Raw genomic sequence first — 9396 nt, 5'->3', positions numbered from 1 at the left:
ATCATTGTGTATAATCCTTTTAATGTGTTGTTGGAACTAGTCTGTTAATATCTTGTTCAGGATTCTTACTATATATTTATGAGGGACATTGGTTGTAGTTTTCTTTTTTTGTGGCATCTTTGCCTGCCTTTGGTATTAGGACAATGGCAGCATCCCAGGATGTGTCAGGAGGTGTTTGCTCTTCTACCTTTTGAAAGAATCTGAATAGGGGACACTTGGTTGGCTCAGTCAGTTAAGCGTTCGAGTCTTGATTTCAGCTCAGGTCATGATCTCAGGGTCGTGAGATGGAGTCCCACATTGGGCTCCGCAATCAGCATGGAGTCTGCGTGAGATTCTCTCTCTCCCTCTTTCCCTCCCCCCTCTAAAAAAATAAAAAGAGTTTGGATAGGATTTATGTTAATTCTTTTTTAATACCATTTTCTAAATTGTGGTAACACATACATAGCAAAAAGCTTACCAATTTAACCACTTTTAGGTGCACAGTGCAGCGGCATCAAGCACACTGACACTGTTGTGCAATCATCCCCACTGTCCATCTCCAGAATTCTTCCATCCTCCCCAACTGAAACCCTGACCCCATTAAACACGAACTCCCACCCCTCCCCCAGTCCCTGGCACCCGCCATCCTACATCCTACTCTCTGTCTCTGTGAACTTCACTCGAGGGCCTCAGATAGGTGAAACCATACAGTTATTTTTCCTTTTGTCACTGGTTTATTTCACTTGGCATAATGACTTCACGATTCATTCATATTGAAACATGGGCCAGAACTGCCTCTCTTGTTAAGGCCGAATGATAATCCCTTGTATGTTCATGTCACATTTTGTGTACCAATCACTTGGTGATGGGCACTTTGGTTGCTTTTACCTCCTGGCCATTGTGAATAACACTGCTATGAACGTATGTGTACAAATATTTATTCAAGTCCCTGTCTTCAATTCTGGCATACCCCCAGAAGTGGAGTTGCTGGATTATACTGCCATTCTATTTTCAGTTTACTGAGGAGCTACCATACTGTCGTCCACAGCTGCTGCACCTCATCACATTCTTACTGGCGTGAACGAGCGCCTGTTTCTCCAGCACCCCAGCAAACGGCAGGTGTGGCTTTCTTTCTCTTTTTCTCTCATGCCTGTGCTTACTCATCAGTCATGTTGGCTCTGTCTTTAAAGTGCACCTCAACTCCCTTCATCCCCACCCTTCTCAAGGCACTGTCACCTCCAACCATCTCCTGACCACTCTTCAGCCTCTCCTGACCAGAGGCCAGAGCAAGGTTTTAAAGTATCAACCAGATTGTGTCATGCCCCTGCTCAAAGTTTCCCAGAGGTGTCTGCTGACTTGGACCTAGTCCACTTACCACCCCAACAACCAGTTTCCTGAGGCTCATCTGCCCCAGGCATACCAGCTGGAGTGCTGCTTCTTTGTAACTCATCACCATGGCAGAGGCTAAAGACTAAAAGACAGTTGTCCCATGGAAACTTAAAACCCTTTCTGAGAAGGAAAGGCAAGGCCCACAGGAGCTTATGACAGAGTGGTTCTTTTAGAGGTCATCGTCTCTGGGGAAACAGGACCATCAACACAGAATCTGCTTGAAATGTGACATGAATCAGTATCAGGGATCAGTGAGAGATGGAGGGGGGGGCTGGGATGGATTGAGACAGGTGGACACATGGGCACAGTGACCAGGACTTACCAGAAAGGAGCAAAGGAAGATGAAGGAGATGAAGTAGAAGTGGGCAAAGTCGCTCCCACATTCACTGGCATTGGCGTGCTCATCACAGGCCTGGTTGCTGAGACAAGATGGCATGATCTCATGCCAGGCCTCCCCAGTGGCACTCCTGAGAGGAAGGGCAGAGCCATGAGACCCACAAAGGAAGGCCCAGGCCAGCCTGAGAAGAAATCTCAGAAGAGCTGGCTCAAGTGCATACCCTCTCTGGGCTCCCTCCCACAGAGAACCCACTCATATGTAAGGTCTATGTAAGAGATGCCTGCTTCTTAAAAAGAATACTCTGGCATTAGGTGTTCAAATTGATCATTAACTCCGAAAGAACTAGTTACTGAAAACAAGGCACTGCACCAAAAGTCAGCACTATGGTGAGCGCCCCTTCATGGACCTCTGGCACCTCGAAGCCAACACAGCACTTCCTGGCCTCCCTTACCCAGCATGTGCCATCCCAAACTTCCCTGATTCAAGAAATGGGGGCTCCATCGTGTTTCTTAGGCCAAATATACTGCAGGCATCCCTGCCTCCATTCCTTCTCACCAGCTTCATCAGCTTATCTACCTTCAAAAACCAGCTAGACTCTTACGATTTCTCAGCACCCTGGGCTAAGCAACAACCACCTCCCCTGAGCTGCTGCAATAACTTCCTCATGGATCTTTCTGCTCTACCCCACCCAAGAGCCAAGTGGGTCCACTAAACACAGGTGAGATCAGGTCACTTTTCCTCTCAATGACCCCTCACTCACTTCAAAAGCCAAAATTCACACAACTGCCCACAGCTCTGTGAAACTCTCAGCCTGCTCTTTTACAGTGGTCTCTGCTCAGTCCACTCCAGCCACACCAGCGTCTTCTCTTTCCTGAACACACCAAGAACAACCCCACCAGCCTGGGCAGCCACCCTGGAGGACCTTTCTTCATGGACTTTTGTCCCTGGGAATGCAGCCAGCACGAGGGCCAGATGTGCACTAGACTAGCAGGTAGACAAGAGGCCTGCCCGCCCCCCCGACACTGGGGTATGCCTGCATGGCCAGTGCTCGGCACAAGTTGAGCCCACTTCCCATTAACAATGGCTAGGAATAGCCATTGTTTTCCTGCAGGGCAGCTGTCCAATTCCAGGCCTGACTGATACTGGTGCTCACATGTGACACAGAGACCAGGGAGGAAAAGAGATCTTTCAGCACAAAGACTTAAAACTAAGGCTGGTTTCATAGGCCTGCCTCAACTCTTTGTAGCATGAGGCAGGACATTAATAAATGAAGAGATGAAATGAATGTAATAGCTAAAGTCCAGAGAAATGATGTCATTTGGAGAAAGTGTAGGCCTAAGGATACTTGTCCATCTGATAAAAAAACAAAGAGTCAGAAAACTCTCTCCAGGCAGCTTAGCTAAGCAGATCGGTCTGATCTCCCTCCATAAAAAGAAGAAACTCCACGGGTCCTAGAATGTATCTGCCTGGGATTAACTATGCTGGGCATCTCCCAGCACAGGCCTTACAGCATCCTGGTGCATCTGCATAAACAAACACGTGTGTGGGCACCTCAAGAAGGAGCCCCAGGCAGGGTTTTATGTCAGCACCCCTCCTCCACAAGTCCCTACAAAGCGCTCCTTTCTTCCCTCCTAGGGTCATGTGGTGGGCTTGCCTTAATGAAGGGGACCCTGGAGGCAGTGAGACACATTCATCCCCTACCCACAGCCCCCAAACCAGGATGGGCCACAGAGAGTGTGTCACATCTCGAAACAAAAGCTGACATGCAGCCCTTTCGAGCACACAGTGAGGTGCATGACTCAGAAACAAGCTACTCTGCCTGCCTTGGAGCCTGGAGCCTAGGGAATTGCAGTCCTGTGAGCCACGGGGCAGGTGGAGGCACTCACTCTGGTCAGTTGAGTTCCTTGGGTCCCTGAGTAGTACACTCTGTGTCCCCCTGCCCTGCCCTGCCCCCACCCCCGGCCCCGATCCCACAGACCCTGCACTGAACAAGGTGAGCAGATGCAAAGCCTATGGCCACCACACCAAAAAAGGCCCTGCTGGACACCTTCTGTCCTCCCAGGCCATTGGCTGCAGCTTCACCAGAGGCCTTCTGGCCACCCCCAGTGATCTGAGCTGAGGTGATCAAGGCTAGTCTCACCTGGGGCTCTAAGGTTGACCTCCCTCATGGACTTCCCTTCCATCTGTCCCGAGGCCCAGGAACCCTTAGGGAAAGAAGGAGGAAGAGGGGAGGAGAAGCTGGGAAGGCCCAATGAGGGGAAGCCAGCACGAGCTGGGGTCGGAGGGGGTGGCCCTCTGGGTCGGCAAATGCCCTGTACCTCCTGAACAGAGGAGCCTCTGAGCCTGGGCTGACTCCCCAAACAACACACCTGAACAACAGCATCAAGGCTTGCAAAAACGTCCTGAAGTTGTTGTGCCAGTTGATGCTGGTGTCATCATCCAGGGCAATATTTCCAAAAACCTGAAATGAGAAAGAAGGCTGCAGGCTGGTCTTGATGGGCCCTCAGGAGCTGTGGCCAGGCAGGAGAGGATGTGTGCACGTGAGGACCCACAAGGAACAGGACGCTGCCCTTAGCCACCACCACTGCGGCAGGGGCTGGAGGGGCCAGAACTTCCAGCCAAACACGTCACTGCCCACCCACCCCCCCAGCTCCGCATGTCTACACCTGCAAGTCTGCATGCCCAGTAAAAATGCCACCCGGAGCTAAGTTTAGACGGGCTGCGCTATATATAAGACAGGAAGCATTTGAAATTTCACCCTGTCATCAATGACTCCGAAGCAGTAATTTTATTGGTAATAGCTATGAGGTCAACTTGAAAGTTTCTTTCTAAATTTCTGTGCAAATATCACAATGGGCTTTATATCCATTTTAATTGATTTATTTTTAGGGTTAGGAATGCAAACAAGTCAGTAACTGTACTTGGCTTAAAATCTGGAATCTGGCTGAAAAATTTATGAACTATCACATATTCACCAAAAACAAAGATCAGTGACCCTTCTGGTCTTATAAATTCCCAAACCAAAGCAGGCACAAATATACATATATTTTTAAATAACATCCGATCTCAGCAAATTTTAAAGGAAGAGAACCTTTTCAATCCCTGAAGTAGAGTTTAAAAATCACTTTTCAGCTAACCTTTAAGACAATGGCTTCTCCCACTATAATTTGACATTTGGATCCACCTGCCATCCTACTGTTGAAAAGTGGCCAGATGCCAAAGACTTAAAACTGGAACACTGTTTTGTCTTTTAAATGTTTTTTCAAGTAGCTGACAAAGGGTTCTTTGGCAAAATAAAGGCAATCTAACTTATCCAAGCTAAACTTGACAATACAGTGATCTGGTGTGATCCTGTTCAATTTTTTCTTCTGTAATATATAAATTCCTGTAAAAGATCAGGTCAACTCTCTGGACAAACAGAATGACCAGCGGGTGCTTTGCAGGCCACTCAGCACCAGGCAGATGTGCTCAAAAGCTCCACCACCTTGGGGGCCCAGCACCCAATCAAACATGCCCATCAACACCCTAACAGCCCAATGGGGTTCCACTCAGGAGCACAGCAGAGCATTTTCCCACAGAGAGTGGAGCTATGCCTCACTAGTGGACTCTGGGTGACAGGCCCAAACCCGTGGTGCCCAGCCACTGTGTCCTTATCGGTAGAACAGCCTTTCTGAGAATTAAGTTCATAAAGTGCTTCAAACATAGAAATGTTCTCCAAGTGCCAATCTGTCATTGATACCATTTGATGACCATGATCAGTGCCCTTCTGCCCCAGGGCACAGGGGCCCCTTCTGTTCCCTGTCCCATCAGGTGCACCCACCTACATGCCGATGATGGCGTAGATGAAGAACAGCATGACAATGAGCAGACATACGTAGGGCAGGTCCTGGGGAGACATACAGAGGACAGGGCAGCTCCAGGGAGGGCTGCCCAGCTACCTTGCTCAGGCCTCGTCTGCAGAGTGGACGGTGGTCGGGTCTCTGGGGCCACCCAGACCCCAGCGACCGCAAATCCACCCCCAATGGCCATGAAGACCCTCCACCAAGAGACTGCCTCAGTTCCTTCGTCTATAATCAGTCATAGAACCCACCTCAGATTCAGTGAGCATTACCAAGATGCTCTCTGGATCACTTAAAATGTCTTTGTAAACTACAATTGGATAACAGGTGCCAACAAGGAGCCTCCACGAGGAGGGGCTGCTCTGGTAGCGAGGAGGAGGTGGTGGCCACAGCACTGTGCATCACACAGGGGAGGGTCAGGGCACGAGGGCCATGCCTGGGCTTTACCTTGAATGACTGGACGAAGGTCCACAGCAGGATGCGGACGGTGTAGCCTTGGCGCAGCAGCTTGATGAGCCGGGCAGTACGGAAGAGGTGGAGAAAGCCGAGGCTGATGAAATTGTTCTGTAGGGAAGAGAGGCTGTTCTCTAACCTGCGGAGACCAGCCTCCTGCAACTTCAGGTGCTGCTCCCCACCCACCTCTCCCTGGCGTGCTGTGGTCCCGAAGAAAAGTGCATACGAAGAGAAATCGAACAAAATGTCACTGCTCTACGGTATAAGCAGCAATCGGCCACCAGAAAACCTTCCAAAATAAAGCTTGTCATTGCAAATCACTTCTCATGCAGCAAATCAAAGAAACCCCTCCGCTTTAGGCTCCCCTGCACCCAACAGGGAGGGAGAAAGAGAAAAATTCTCAGAAGCAGCTCCTTGCTGCCAGGTGGAGCCAGGAGACCAACTGTGGATGGGCCTCTAACACTGACTGCCTCTTGCAAGACACAGCCAAGCCGTCCAAGTGCCGGGCAGGGCTGTTTCTTCACGGAGAGCCTCTGAAGGGCCCTTCGCATCTCCATACGGCTAGCAAAGCCCCTGCTGCCTGGGACCTGGAAGAGGGGCAAACTTCTCTTCTGGGGCTGCTCCTGGTGCCTGCAGACAAGTCACCATAGGAACGGTAAGTGTTGCCGATCCTGCTGCCCACACCACGGAAACCACTTATGAAATCCGCAAATGGTCTCAACTCCAGAGATCCCAGGGTATCTAGCACTGCTACCTCTTCCAAGAGGTTCAAAATCAAGCACAAAAAGAAGCAATAAACTCTGGACTCCACACATTACCTGGGAGTGAGGCTTCCACCCTGGCCCAGGGGCGCCTTGAGTTATTGGCACATCACTTTCAGGGAGCACGGCTCTGGACAGTGTCCACGACGTGGGGGTGCTTGTGGCCCTGGGCAGTCTCCCACCCTCTGTCTGTTTGGAGACCAAGTGCCCACACGCAGCCTGACAGCAGCTTCCTGCCACTTTGGTGTTTTAACATATGCAAGCAGCTCAGGCCTAGACACATCCTATCGCCAGATTCAGTGGTCAGATAAAGAGAAAAGAACATGACATGTTGAATGAGAGAAGCAGTAGGAGAGCACGTGCAGGAGGCATGGGGAGCCTGGGGAGAGCTGGCCGCCCTCCCTCCAGGGCTGCCCATCTGCTCTAGGCTGGGCTGAGGCCTTTGGTGGAGAGGCAGGTCTCACTCTTACTTCTAAGTACAGTGGCCCCAACCCTGCCTTTGTCTGCCTCTTCAGTTCCCACCGGGGTGGCTGGAGACTAGACTGTCTCCTGGAGGGCTAGATGTCAGATCCATGGGGTGGGAGGTCTGGTAGTCACAAGGAGGTGCTGACTGTGGTCCAGATCAGCAAGAAGGCAGGAGTGGACATTGAGGTGTGACCCTGGAGGGCACACAGTTTGCCTAGAGCTCCCTCAGCTGCTTGTGCTGGGGAAAGAGAATCTCAGTGGTACAGGATGGCCAAGAGACAACCACCCCTGCCCCGTGGGCCCCAGGTTCTCAACTGAGCCAGTCCCCTTGGGAGGATGGGCACAGAGATGGAAGGGGGACTTTTTCTATAGTGCTGGGAAATCCTTTGTACAATACAATAAAGCAGAGGAACGGGAGGGAGCTTCCAAGGGCCCGAACTCTAGAGCACCTGCTCACTTGGGTTTGGAGGGGCCAAGTCTGTGATAACACAGTTATCATTTGCCCAGCCCAAAGCGCTCTTCTCAGGCCACTGGCACAGACGAGAAGATTTCCTGGAGATATTGGGGAAAATCTAGGGTCTGGGTGAGAAAGAAGGGATGGAAGACAAGGCAGGGGAAGGCACTGTCCATCCACATAGTGCATGAACGCAAAGCTCAACAAGTCACCTGCTACGTTTTGTTGAGACTCAAGTTCTTACCCCTCCTCCCAGATGTCTTTTCTCGGGGCTCCAGGGGGCATTCGGGAGAGGGGTGGGGATGGCAACAGACAGACTGCCCTAGAGTGCCATGAGGACAGATGGCGACAGCAGCCACAGATACTCCGAGCACAGCGTGGCAGGCAGAGGACTCCGTGGCTGTGCCCAGGGCGGGAGCTGCCAGGCAACGCCATGCAAGCGCATGCAGGAGAGCAGGGGGCAGCAAGCACACGGCAGCCTCACACGGCTATGCATAGTCGCCTCTGGCCTCGGCCAACCCCTTGGAGATGGACATAGCTTGCCCCATCCTCCCAGAGTCCATGGTTTCTGTCACACCAGAGAGCACCTACTACTTCCCCTACTACTTTAAAGCCAGGACCTTCCTTATTGACATCTGCCTCTGCATCAGGAAAGGTCTAGAGCACCCTAAAGATGCATCATCACACCTCTCAATGTGGTAGCTGATTCACCTTGAGGGTACACTGGTCCCTGGCTCCTTTGAGTCCCTTGCTTCCTCATCCACAAGATGGAGACATTAGGATATTGTGCCCAGATTGTGAGGAGTCTGAGATTTAAGGGATTTAAAGGTACGCCGGGCATTGTGAAACATGGCCCCCACAAAGGCGATCAACAGGCCTAAGACCCAGATCGGCATCTCCTGCATCCAAGTACATCACTGTTTCCAGTCAGGGTCAAGGAAAGTGACCTGTGCATATCTGCTGGGGGCCACAGTCTATGCTGTAACAAACTGCTCTCCTAATCAGCTTTGTTCCCATGGGACAATGAAGAAAAGAAAAGCTCTGTGTACCCCAACATGCGCAGCATGTCAGGTGATGATGTGTGCTCTGGAGGAGGAGGAAGGGCACGGGGAGGGGGGTGCTCTTCCCAAATGGACAGGAAATGGCCACGAAAAGGCCTGAGTGAGTCGAAAATTTCTGCGGCATCAAATGGCATATTCTCACAACTCAAGATCTTCTGTTGCACTTTGAAACACTTTATCGTTAATGATCATTTTGTAACAGGAATCTCAAATATTTGCTACTTTATGTGAATTTCCAGTCACAGCTTCAGTTTAATCTGCTCCTGGAATCTTTGCTCTCCTCGCAAACATCCCTGAAGGCCTGGAAGGAAGCCCCAGTTCATGCTACCTGCACTCCACACGAGCTCACGGAGCAAGGGTGCACAAGTGGATCAATGATGTCTGGGTGCAAGATCCCTAAGCTTCACTGTCTCTGGGGGCAGACCCTCTTCCCACTCCATCAGGCCTTACACCACCCCTTTTTGAATCATGAAGACAAATTCTCCAATCTCCTCCAGCCCTGAGACCCAGAGAGTGTTCCCTATGGAAGGGCATGTCCAGGGAGAATGTTAAAGGAGACATCGTCAGAGGCCACAGGGGAGAACCATCCTAGTATGTTGGTACAGTGGGGAAGGGAGCAGAAGGGAGATGATACAAGAGAAACCATGGACTATGTAGG

The 9396-nt window shown here is 50.9% G+C and overlaps 1 pseudogene; it reads right to left on the bottom strand.

The window, feature by feature from the left end:
- Nucleotides 1-1690: 1690 nt before the first annotated feature.
- LOC112818308 (voltage-dependent N-type calcium channel subunit alpha-1B-like) lies at nucleotides 1691-8573 on the bottom strand (annotated as a pseudogene).
- Nucleotides 8574-9396: the final 823 nt, after the last annotated feature.

Source organism: Callorhinus ursinus, unplaced genomic scaffold, assembly GCF_003265705.2.
Source record: "Callorhinus ursinus isolate GAN/ISIS: 27379988/994484 unplaced genomic scaffold, GSC_fseal_2.0 scaffold1002, whole genome shotgun sequence".
NCBI classification, from domain to species: domain Eukaryota; kingdom Metazoa; phylum Chordata; class Mammalia; order Carnivora; family Otariidae; genus Callorhinus; species Callorhinus ursinus.
Note: the sequence above shows the minus strand (reverse complement) of the source record. Positions and strands in the feature narration are given on the sequence as shown.